General features: G+C 47.8%; 1 long non-coding RNA gene across 2 annotated transcripts; it reads left to right on the forward strand.

Annotated features, from left to right (window-relative positions):
- Nucleotides 1-2,382: 2,382 nt before the first annotated feature.
- LOC119112271 (uncharacterized) lies at nucleotides 2,383-9,244 on the forward strand. Of its 2 annotated transcripts, none has more exons than XR_005095702.1 (4): nucleotides 2,383-2,428; nucleotides 3,826-3,962; nucleotides 7,910-7,990; nucleotides 8,842-9,244. It is a non-coding gene; the product is annotated as an uncharacterized LOC119112271 (long non-coding RNA). The 2 variants fall into 2 exon arrangements; XR_005095701.1 differs by having other exon boundaries at nucleotides 2,405-2,459.
- Nucleotides 9,245-13,274: the final 4,030 nt, after the last annotated feature.

Consider the following 13,274-nt stretch of genomic DNA (forward strand, 5'->3'; position numbering starts at 1 on the left):
TTACATTGATATATTCATTTTTTATACTGGATATTTTCCCAGACGGCTTACATAACACAAAGCATGGCATCGCATGAAGAATCATCCTTGCGTTATGAAACAGAGCGTTTTTGTCAAGCATGGCAGTCATCACTAAGAGTATCGTGAATACCTTTCAACCTGCAATGTGTACCATATTGTCGGAGTCGCACGCTTGACATTTGGCGGCGGCTGATAAACATCTGAATGTTGGGAGCGATGGGTACATAGGTGGGATGACATGCCACCAATCGCTATGGCATTGGCATTGATTGTTTGTTGTACTGGACGAGGAAAAACAGTTTAAAGTTCATGAGCTGTTACGTTGCCGGTGCAGAAAAAGGATAGGCATCATAAGCAGGGTTCGGCCGATCAGTGCTGATTCGTTGATGGCAAAAATATTTGATGCGGCTGAACCAGGGACGCAGACAGACCCTTGGTAAGGGGGGGCACAGGGTTGACAAGGGGCCTTCTGATGGTAAGAGGCTACCCCCCCCCCCCCCCAGAAAAAAACTTTACCGGACATGAACCATTTTATTTCAAACGAGGGGGCACGATTTTCGCTGTGTTATCTCCATTTTCACCTTATTTAGCTAGAACAGAAGCCAAAAGCTAGCGGGACATGCAATTCTATTTGTATTTTGAAGTCAATAAACTGAGGGAAGCGGGTATCGAATGGTTGCATTGAATAACACGCCGACAGCATTCTTTTAACAATGATTCATTATAGCCTTTCAGAACCGATAGATTTAAAGGCATTACGATAATTTGTTCTATGGTCTACAATATTAAGTGCCCAGTGGACACATATTGTAAATAAAAATGAGGTCAACAATTTATATCAACATGGCCATTTCATGCTCGTCTGGAAATGTTCAACCTTTATTCAGAATCAGTTAGGGATATAAATTATGCGACGCATCTTTGCGGGGAGCGTCCATCTCTGATCTGGAATGGGCCCATCATTGGCTCAAAGAGCCAGTGGCGGTGTGACCGCGGGTCAATCTGTCCCCATGTAGGAGGCAAGGACCAGAACTATCTTTTCCCCAGATTTCAGGTGGCTCAAGTGGGGTCCCAGGCGGATTTGGGAAAGAGTTGCATTTATTGTGTGCCATCAATAGGGCCATTCTTAATTCATGAAATGAAATACTTTAGGCTGAGAAAGCGGGCATCTCAGGCCCGAAAAGGGGCCATCCAAACACGAAAGCCCGAGAAAAGCCTATCTCAGATCCCACAATCTATCTTATGCCAGGGGAGATTCCAAAGCTTTGGTAAGAAGTGGTAGAGGCGCCACACAGGTTGAAAGAGGGCTCCTAGTGGAAGGGAACCGCGAAAAATTACCAGATTTGGCACATTTTATTTAATTTGACCTACGTTGACCAGATCTCCCTGGTCGATTAGGAGGGCCGGACTTGAACACACACAAGGGAGCAAGAAAAAGAAAAACCAACAGACAAACATAAGAACAGACTTATTTTTTGTAGACAGCATATTTCATGTCAGCGTCGTTTGGACACGGAGCGAGTACAGCAACGCGGTGTACGTCATATCGTACTCGATCTCATTCCAAGTTCGGCTGAATTCAGCTGCGAGAACGCATCTCCGGGCGGCATATATACGGAATACATCGTGAAAGGTCTGTGATTAACATGCACTCTACGGCTCCTACGGCCTAGAGCACGCTGCGGCGGGCAGCTAAAATACCACCGCCGTAAGCGTTTGTGCCCGGTGGCCCTCCTTTACGGTACGCTGATTAGTCTTTCACCGTCCTATAAGCGTCCAGTCGAGGTCTCGTCTTCTGAGGACGGATCATCAAAGTACATCTAAAGCTACTGCAGAAGCACGACGGCGGAAGTGGTGATGACACACGATAGTCATTTGTGGTGTGTGCGAAAATAGCAGCCGTGCCTGGGTAGTCAAAGATATTGCGGTTATACGGATACTACGATTCAACACCAGTTTCCACCTTTCCTTGAAAAAGTGACAAATGTCCCTACGTTGCAGGCACGAGGTGATCCAATCATTTCTTACCCCGACGTTAGGCTCTGGCGTCGCAAGAAACTCAGTGTGATCGGTCAGTGCGGGGAAACATCGACGAGCGGTCTTTTGGAGTCATAGTAGCACCGTGCGACTACTTATAGCAATGGAATCCTACCGATGTGACGGAACTTCATTATGGTAAACATTGGGAGCCAAGAACGGAATGAAAATGTACACTTTGTCTCCAACATTATCCAACGAGTCGGCATGTTTAACGAGCCTGGTTTCATAAATTAGTTACCGACAGTTACCAGCTGTTGGCGTAAGACTCATTTCTGGCGCAGCTGAGGCATTGTTATATCTGTGTTACACAACAGGTACATTGGATTGGTGTACTCCATTCCTCCGGGTATAAGGGTGGTGGAGGCAGGTACGTGATTGTCAGCCACGCATTTTCTCAGGTACGGATGTTCTCCCATCTTGTTGGTAGGCAGGTGTTATCCACATTGGTAATTTCAGGTACCAATATGGACGATAACCCCTCCCTCTGTGAGAGAATCTTTTGTCCCATTTTCATTCTTATATAAGGCAGTTTTGTGAGTCACCAGTTCTGTCTTTCTGAGGCACCAGTCTCAGCGCGCCAACGACTTCATCAACACCATGAAAAAAGAACATTGCTGTTGATTGAGGATGAGGGATTTAGGCATTTTTTTGATATGTAAAGTCTAATATCTAAAGCTATAAAATGTCTAAAACTACCTAAACCCCTCATCCTCAATCAACAGCGATGTTCTTTTTTCATGGTGTTGGTGAGGTTTTGCCTTGACTGGGGTTTGTCTAATAAAGGGAATTATCTTCACTTGAAGATGTTCTTGAAGCACACATCAGATATGATGAACTAAGCTCACTTCTGACTGTTGGTTTATGTAAAAGGGAACAGATTGCTCTAGCCTGCACAATTTCTCTATTTGGTAAATGTGGTTGTCAATTTGTTGTTGGGTGGTATCTTGCTGGGTACATTCATCATTAGGTTAGGTAATAAGGTAAAATCATCATTAGGTAAAATGCAGGATACCCACTGAATTGTGTGCACTTATTCCAAGTTGGAGCTGCTTCTTTGGTTGTTTGATCTGGCTTGCAAGGATATATATTGACAAAATAATGTGATTTGATTAATTGTATGCAGAAAATGGTCTGTATTGCAGCAGAGTAGTAGTCATGGTCACCAAATGACGTCCATGAAACTCAGGCTTTATGTGGTATAGGATTTTACCCTTTTTTCTCAACATTGGAGGAGTGAACATTTGGGGCCAAAATTAACAAGTGACAGGATCCCCACAACATAATAAAAATTGGTGTCCCTGCATTGAGCAGTAAGTCATTGAACTTAGTGCATTGGTATGTGTTGCTTTCCATTCAAATAATATTGAGGAGAACATTGAACAACAAAGGATATGCCTGTCTTTTTTACTGTGACCAATTTTTTTTGTAGAGCTGATCACTCAGTGAATTTGTTGTAGCAAGTCAGTGCCTCTTAACCAGGTCCTGTGTTTACCTACACAATTATAGAATTAGAAATCCAATTTACATAAGCAGAAAACATGTTAGCCTGTTTTTGGTAAACTAGTATGATCTCATAATACTAACTTCATATCCTTCCAGATTATATGGATGCCACATGGAAATCCAGTAAAACCTCTTAGAACAACTGGGTTATGTCAACATGCTAGTTGAAATGCGAAATTGGGTTTTAAATCTATTTTTACACATTTGCTATGACTAGTTCTATTTAGGAAGAATAGCTGTATACTTTCTGTGCTATTTCAGAAATAGAGGCACTCCTGACTTGCAGTCAGCAGCATATGACTGACTCCCCAGCTTGTCAGATTCTCTGCTTCTTTGTGGCACAGTTTTCGGATAGAAATCTGCAAGAGGCAATCCGCCACACCATCTTTTATTATCAGGTACATTCTTTTTACCCCAGCTTACCTCACCTAGGCCTGGCCTGTCCCTTATTAGTGTTAGATAATAGAGCATTAGGTTGGCATGATAATGACAGCTGGACATTATCTACTGCACTGCATGCATTGACCCTGATAAATAAATGAGTTAAGTGGGGACCTGTTGTACCAGCACATGTAGACTGGTTCAAAAGAAAAACGCAGCCATAGTTTTTCTGTTGGAGACTCAGAGTGTCTTGTGCTGGATCATCACCGAATTGATCAACCTGCTGGTCAAAATGTTTTCTTTGTGGCGTGAATGAAGTATATGAATGTTATCAGTTGTGTGCCTGGATAAAAGCGAAAATGCATAGCGAAAAAAGATTATCCATCTTGGTTATGCCTGGCAAATTTTCCGGGATTCTCCCTTGTTACGTAAAATTATCTGGGAAACTTTCCCGTGTCAGTAGTGTCGAACGCAAATCTGGAAAATTTTCTTAACGTTCCGGATAATTGTGCGGGATCATGTTCCCGCCAAACGCGCCCATAAGCTGCCAGCGAGTGCCCCTGGCAGCGTCGGATGCCTGGGTCAGACACTGTCTTTCTATGTGAAGGCGCTCTTGCCCGTTGTCTTTTCTTTACCTTTGTATGGACTGTGTCCGACGAAGATAGTTCCAGATGACCGATGCCCGGTGTAGACTGGTCTGGATGATCAGTGCCCGGTGCAGGCAGGTCTGGATGGTCAGTGTCTGGTGCAGGCAGATTTGGATGGCCAGTGTCCGGTGCAGGCAGGTTTGGATGGTCAGTGTCTGGTGCAGGCAGCCCCAGATGGCCGTCATTCTGGCCAGTATGGCTCCGAAGCACAGCGCAACATTGGGCCTGAAAGTAACGACAGAACGAAAGAGGGAGAGCTTCGCGAGAATCTTAGTAATCGCGTTATCTTAGTTCCACACAGCAAAGCATATTGACTACCACTGACGTCATTTGTCCCTGGGAAATGGGCCGAATGATGCCTGGTAAACAATAAAGAAATGTATATTTAAACCAGAACAACTCAACTCACATCAGTGAGTTTGGAAGAGGAGCGTACAAATCACACATTGAAACTGGAAGCGATTGAAATGTGAAAGTGGGGAGCCGCGGTATGATCTGAGTTTGACATAGCTGAGAAGTTGGATGAATCTGCCTCTGCTCTAGCTGAGGAATCTGCCAAATGCTTCCCGGTTGACAATAAACAATAAAGACGTGGTGTCGGTGAACCAAGACAACTCGCGTGAAGTACCCGACAGAGGCGTCACGGCGGTGCCCGGTAGATGAGCCACTCCGGTACCTGGCCATTGGGCCACGGTGTTAACCGGCAGATGGGCCACGGCAGTACCCAGCAGAGGGGCCATGGCGATACCCGGCGGATGGGCCACTTCCGTACCCGGCAGCTGGGCCACGGTAGTACCCGGCAGACTGGTAGTGATGGTGTCCGGCAGGCAGATTACAGCGGTACACGATAGGCTGGCAGGGGCGCTCTTCGGTTGAGGAACTCGGACAATACTCGGCACGCTCGTGGTGGTTACACCTGGCAGAGGGGCTGCATATGCCGGCAGTAACCGCGGTAGCCGGTAGAATGGTTGCTGCACTGGTTACGGTTATAGTAGTCTGACAGATCCATTGCGATACGGCATTTTGACTGTCCGGATCTTTTGCGAACCAACAAATCTGTAAACTAGGGTGAAAATCCCTATGTTGCGTTCGTAGTTGATACGCCTTGCCAGCCGTAGTCTGAGCTTACCGCTTTGGGCAGGCTTACCGGATCTGATAGTCCGGTAGCACGACATGGCCTCTGCATACGTTTTACGATTTTGAGTTGGTCCAGTATGGGCATGTGGATTCGGTCAGGTTCGGGCCATAGGAATAAGCTGCGTTACGTCATGCATATTGTGAAGTCGTACTGTATCTTTTCTTCGCAAAGGAAAAGCCGGGCGAATGAGTGACTCTGGCCGTTTCCGGGCCTCATGGTGAATTTCGATTTCTATCGATACATATATATATATATATATATATATATATATATATGTCATGAGTTAAATTGCCCCAGACATTGTAAGCTACCAGCGTACCGTACACTGGGCCTAGCAACGGCCTCCCCTACAAAAGAGCCAATGTGGCGCTTATCACAGTGGCTCCTTTCGTGGTGCTCTTTGGCTTTGGGGATAAGAGCATCGCATGATCCACGTCACGCACTGGTTCAAACTTCGAAATTTCCTTGTTGGCTGGGCCAATCATAAATGTTGTTTTCGTTCTTTTATTCCCACCGATACAGGTGTGCACGGCCGTTGTCATGACAACGATGGTCGCGACTGTAGTGAAGAAATATAATGCTGTTACAAAGCGTTGGTAGCGTATTTTGGACTAGAAAACAATTAAAATGGATGTCTTTATTGCGTCTTGACGGTTCTGTAGTGGCACTACCCAGAGTTATTATTACACGTAGCTGTTCCGGATGTCTGACTGGAGTGTTTTTGAAGTATGCTCAAAGGGGAACACTTCCTTTAAAGTAACGATGCGTGTTCTTATCACTCGATGTGAACGATATCGTATAAGCGTGTGATAGGTGCAGAGAAGTGTTTTGTACACTAGCTTACGCAATCACACCACCTAATCGAACTCTCAGTATCTCACTTGAAAATTCTTGAAAATGCTGCTTGAAAATTCCATTTTAATGGAGACACTCCCCTGTTTTTGTTTTTTGTTTTGTTTTTTGACTACGCAAGCAGACGTTTGCGACTCGGTGCATGTCGTGCATTTAGTGCATGTGGCAACGCCCTCTTCCAGTCAGCGATTAGTTGTTAGCACTGCCTGGATGGAGGCCATTCTTGCCATGGACATGATTAGGCTTCATGGCCATTTCCCTGAGATCTTCTTCTTACCCCGTGGGGCAATAGTCTGCACCAGGCGGAGTACGCACGGACCGCGTTCCCCATTACCAAACCCCACCCACAAGTTGCAACCTATGACATCAGAAGTAAGTGCGTCACAACAGTTCCTACGGCTTGGAGGACAGTCCCTTGTGTATGACGAAGGTGCTTACGACGTCAAAAGTAGCAACTCAGATAGGGCCTCCGCCAATGGAGAATGGGCTCTGGTCTGCATGACACGCGCAAGGGAGGGATTGAATGTGCGTTACCTGCCGGCCTTTCTTTATCTGCTCTTTACCTTCACCTCATCTGTGGCTGGCTTCTGGTATCTGTAGACGGCATGCTTTTCGACACAATTTGAGAAGCCGTATGGTTTCATTTAGGTCTTAGCTTCAGTTTTGGCGGTGAAGCTTGCGCACATGTTGACTCCCCCCCCCCCCTCTCCTGCATGTGCACAGGCATGCGTCATGATAATGACGTAGTGATTCAGCACAGACTACCGCCTGCCCTGCCCTTGCAGCAGAGAGCACGCCTTATCATGATCTATTTTAATGGAGTGTCACGGGAGTGAGGACGCTGGGGGCACCTCGGATGTGTCGCTGGGACACACGGTGTGGATGCCGCAGCGTTACGACAGGCCTGAGCGGGTCAAGCCGACCGCGCCACGAAGCGTACCGCTGTCTGACTTCGCAGCAGGATGTGGATGGAGTACGCCGGCCGAAAGGCAGCAGTCTCCGCTATAACGAATTTGCTTGCTTGCGAGAGGAACCGCTGCCAATCTGTGCTTTAGCCGTGGCCGGCCGAGAGGGCCTTAGAGGCCCTGAGGTCTTTGAACCATGAGGTTGGAATTATACAGGATGCATGGAATGGAATGGGATTAGGCTATATGCATGATGCTTATCCGTAACGATGCTGATGATTGACATGATGCCGGAATTTTAAATAGCTAAGTTGTAACCTGTTTCTTCTAGATATTTGACAAAGCCTCACTCAATACGGCACGATGGCTGAACGTTGACATTTCGGCAGTCTCCCACTATTAAGTTACGTCCGTTGTTTCAGGTCATGGCAGCAAACAGAGGCACTATGATAAACAACCTCTCGAGGAACTTCAACAGCTCCACGCACACGGGGCGAGCTAACGTAGGTTGTTTTTCGACTAACTGTTCTGGTCTTTACGATTGTTCATGCTATCATCGGCTCATTCAAAGATTTAGAACAATAAAGGGGTGTGAGGCCACTGAAACCAGTTTTAGATTTATTTCGTGGATCAAATTATATGAGTTTTACTCGAGTGGCGTTGGGATTTTAGAGTTCCCGGTGTGCATAGCTTGTTGCGTGCAGTCCTCTTAAAAACCGCCTCAGTGAAAGGTTCGAGGGAGATCGAAATAATTTCGTTGAACTCCCGATGAGCACCGAATTCGCTGGAAAATTCGAGCCATCCGCGATGGGAAATCAGAACTATATTTTTAATGACTGTTTAAAACTGAAAATTCAAAATGTTTTGTGAAAGATGACAGTTCTGAAAATCCAGTCTTCAGGACTGGTTGCGTGAGCACTGGCTCCTGTCCACCCAAGTGGTGGGATCTGTGGGATGATTTTGCCCCAGCTCGCTGTCCAAAAGCCATTGTAGCAATTTTAACGTTTGGTGCAGCTGTGTCGGCTTATGACAGAACCGACCAGTGGTAAAACCTTCTGCTGCTTGTCGCGGAAATGAGCCGCCTTAGTTGGGTTTCGAATCCGCGCAGCTACCGCGCCCCAAATCTACCTCGTATGCTACTCGCCGCGGGCCGAAATCGGCAATTTAAACGCTATACCACCGGGAAGGGCCACTGGGCGCCGTGGTTTGACGTGTCCTGTACATATGTTTGTAGTGGTGGATTTAACGTACCAGCCTGGCGTGCGGGTATTTTGTCAGCCTCTGGAGCTGACATGGGCTTTCGATGCATCTGTGTGCGCTCGTGATTGACGTATTCGTTTGCTTTTTCTTCCAGGTCGCCAAAGCCACTTTCGCTACCTGTGCTCTCGTGGTCCTGTTGTATAATGCGAAGCAATATAAAAACGCTAGCTAACTTTTAACACTAATTAGGGTCACAAGCCAAATGCAACCTTGTAATCATGGCGTGGCAGTGTTAGATCGAATCGACAAATGTTCCAAAATACCTGAACAGTACTTGGGTTAAGTGTGCTTTGAACAAACTCCTAGTCATTTATGCTTGTTCTGTTTTTTTTCTGTCGTGTGTGGTACATCCACGTACATATGCCGGTACAACGCTCAGGCACAACTGTCATGTCACTGATCGCCGCGCACTGTAGTATCGAATGGTCAGTGCGGTTGCGAGTATATTGTCTCCGGAATGACATTATTTGGGCAATAAATGTCGGGTCTGTCGTCAATGAAGTATGAAATATCGGCGGAAATGGGATAATGGAACAATGGACGTGTTGGACTGATTTTGGACATGGTGTTCCGTATAATGAGTTGTGAGTTCTTTTTCTGATCTCAACTGGGCTTCATTATGCCGGAAGGTGGTAACGTTTTCAAGCAAGCATTGGCTATAGTGGGCGCAGACCAGTAGCCAGTGGTAAGCATTGGCTTTTGAGGGCGCACACGTAGACCACTGCAGTGGCGGTTCCGGAGGGGGGGGGGGGGGGCACGTGGTTATGTCTCGCCCCTTTGGGCCCCGATGCGGCCCATAACTGACCCAACGCAAGCGGTTTTTTAAACATGAAACGCATTAAGATTGGACGTCTTTTTGCCTGCAGGCGACCAAGAATAGTCACAAGCGGAAATAATGGCCCGTGAGCAGAACAAAATGATTATTCGCTGATTGAGCGTGTGGTTGTTGCGGTTATCATGCTGTCCAAAGGCTCTGCGCGGCTGCCATAATCCCTTATGCCTTCCTGTCAGGTCAATCTGATCGCTAAGGAGCCTCCCACGTTGCGCTCCATTTCTTACACTGGCTTGAAAGGCCCTACGATGTTGTCGGCGCCCTAGATGCTGACCTCCCGGGGGCACCCTTGAATGATTAGGGGGCCCTCCACAGAGCTTTCCCATTTGCCCAAAAGGCTCGTACACTCTAGAGCGTACGAGCCCAGCCCGGGACCCCATATTTGAATCCGCTGGGGTACTCTCCGTGCTCAGTCATGGCCCTTCACATTGGTCTCGGGGTCTTTCCACTTGCTCAAAGGGCCCTGCGCTGTTCCTGGGGCCCGTATAAGTAAAGGGCTGAGGCGCTTAATGCTCAGGGTCCGTCTACATTGATCTAGGGCTCTTTCCATTGGATCCCATTTGCGGAGGACCCTACACTCTCGTCGATGCCTTTCCTGTTGACCTGCCCGGGGCACTTTTGATCGCACAGATGCCCTTCACACTGGTATTGGGTACTTTATATTTTCGGAGGGCCACACGCTGTTGCCGGCGGCCTTGTACGTTCATTTTTCCAAGCACTCGATCGCTCGAGGTTATTAATGCATGCACATGGGTCTTCGATTCTTCCCGTTTGTTCGAGGGCCTTGCGCTCTGGCCGGGCTCCTATGTGCTACCCCGCGGAGCATTTCCAATAGTTCAGGGGTTCACCACATTGGTCTTGTTTTTTTTTCTCGTTTGCCCGTAGAATACTACACTATTGACAGAACCTCGTCGTTGAATTGCCTCTGCCCACGCGATCGCTGGATCGCTCAGGTGTCGTCCCTGTTCATCTTGGGTTTCCCACATTGTGGGTGGGTCTGCGCTGTCACGTGGACCTAAATGTCAATCGAACGGGGCACTCTTGATCGCTCTGGAAGTCTCTACATTGGTTGTTGGCTCTTCCGATGAAGTCAGAAGGACCTTACTCCAATTTCCAAAGGCCTGGCGAATGCTAGCACTCTAGTTACACGTCACGTTTCCCCTGTTCGTATGTACGGGTTGGGCTAAATTGATCCATGCGTAAAGTCCGGGATCTACACGATGACAATTTTTCTTGGCGCGTAAGTCGCAGACAGTAGCAGCCGGACATGTTTCGACGAAATTTTACACACTGTTGCCGAAGATCATTGCATGGGCCGCCAGCGCCATTGTGGTTACGTATTACACCATGTATGTGATTGTCGCTAGTTATTGAATTTGTGACACGCATGCTTGTGCATCACGTTCTCAACACATTTCGACGGCTAGGATATCGTGTACTACTTCAGAACAGTCGAAAAGAGAACTCTGTATTAGTCACTAGGCATCAGCTGATCACGTCCTAGCCGGCAAGCCACCGGAAACCGGCTAGCCGTAACCATTCTTGGAATCAGATGTCGTGCTTGATGTTGATGATATTTAGGAGCCAACTTTAACTCATTTTTCCGTATCTTCTATGAAGTACTTAGCCTTAAAATGACGGGATCCACCATGATCTGGAGGGAATGAACGCGCCCCATGTGTGCTATATGCAGGGGTGTAGTTTCCTTGTCAGTTGGGGGGCTTCGGCCCCAGGGGCGGATCTAGCCTGGAGTTGTTTTTTTTTTGGGGGGGGGGGGGAGCAACCGTTCGTCGCCCGCTGGCTGGTGTGGGATCCGAGGTCCAGTGCATGGTGCCTCTCGCGAGTACCTAGAAGGGACACCATTCAAGCACCGAAATGCTTTTGAATCTTAAACAGAAGTTAAAACAAAACAGCTAAAACAGTTAAAGTTAAAACAGACGGTAAGTGGACGAAACTTTTATGAAGTTCTGGGATTTTTTTTGGGGAGGGGCCAAAACATACTCTCAGAGTTTTTTTGGGAGGGGTCATGGCCCCGTGCCCCCCCAGGATCCGCCTATGTTCGGCCCCCTCCCCCAATTTTGGTGAGAAAGTAGGCCAAAGTTGGGGAGAAACCTCTAGGGCCGCGCAAAGGAAGATGGTTTCTCTCATAAAATATACAGTTTAATCTTAAAATTCGATGGCCAAAATCCAAGTTATTTTGCAGGGGCCCAGACTCTCGGGGCCTGACCATGTTTTGTTCCCCTCCCTCCCCGTTGACGAAATCCTGCATCCGCCGCTGAGCAACAAATGATTTCCAGGGCTCAGTTAACATGAGCAGACCATTTTTCCTCGGCTGGAGTGATGGCCTGTTCCCCGGCTGGAATGATGACGATAATATGGTACACGAAAAGTGATGCCCAGGCCTGTTACCCACCACGTGGACAGTACAGTGTCACCGACAGCGGTGGACTGTGCAGCGCCACCGACAACGTTGTACAGAACAGTGCAACTGACAGCGGTGGACAGTGCAGTGCCATCGACAGCGGTGGACAACACAGCGCCACCGACAGCGGTGGACCACCGGACCACGGCTAGCTGTGGATAAGTCTCGTGTAGTCGTTGCCTTTATTTCGTGACGCGCAATGAGCCCAAGTAATCCTCCATGAAAGGGACTGTGAATAATTCCTGAATCCACACTATTGAAATGAGATCGCCGGTGCCGCCCCGGGACCACTGGATGTCCTACGGTCCTGGTGGTGGTCGTAGTACTATATTTAAAGCGATCTACGATCCACGCGCGGCGATCGTGACCCTATTGTCAATATAACGTAAGGTGCACGAGCAAGATGGATGAAAAAGGCGCGGGCGGTTTAAAACATGCGATTTATGCGTACAAATAAACACAACGTAGAATGGTAGAAGGACGAAGAAGAAGAAAGCGTACACATGACCACTACAGTTGTCGAGTCGAGCTTCGGGCACTGGATGCAAAAAGACCCCAACAGTTGACGTGACCGAATACCCCAACAATAATCAAACTTCCGGCGCGGCGACCAACAAATTGTATTCACATTCTGAACTTTATCTAGTTTTTGTCGAAACAACGCAGCGCTCATTTTTGCGATGATCGGTGATGGTGCGCTAACTTGGCGTCCATCTCCATACATGAATCGCCACTAATCTGCGGAACGGCCAATGGCATGTACAGCAGCTCGTCCTGTCTGGGGCGTGGTAGTTTCAACATGACGCCGGTATGCGGGCTGAAAGAGCAGGAGCCAATCTCGCTACGCACAGCATAGTTTTGGCTAGCAATCATGACGTCCAAAACAGAACCAGAGGAGTAGCATGGCCCAGCAACGTGCTATGACCAGGAGCGGTAGGTCAGAAACACGCACAGAAGACGCTTGTATTGTCTGCCACCTATTCACAATTCGTGCTACCAACGAACACGGCAAGACGTTCAGGAAGGCGCAAAATTATACGCAAACATTAACGCTCCATTGGCAGTCACGATTACTCCCGAAACGCACACAGCCACACACACGCACACCAATTTGAACTGCTCTGCTAGCCACCCGTCAGTTCTGCTCAACGGCACTCGCATTTCATCCTGGCTAGTCCAGGATTAAATGTACAGGCTCTTTCACGTCAGGTGGGGTGCGGAAACCAACTGCGCACCGGCGCGAGGCCCACCAGAGTAAGGCGAGTGCGCGGTC

Source organism: Pollicipes pollicipes, unplaced genomic scaffold (genome assembly GCF_011947565.3).
Source record: "Pollicipes pollicipes isolate AB1234 unplaced genomic scaffold, Ppol_2.1 Scaffold_7261;HRSCAF=8764_pilon_pilon_pilon, whole genome shotgun sequence".
NCBI lineage: Eukaryota > Metazoa > Arthropoda > Thecostraca > Pollicipedomorpha > Pollicipedidae > Pollicipes > Pollicipes pollicipes.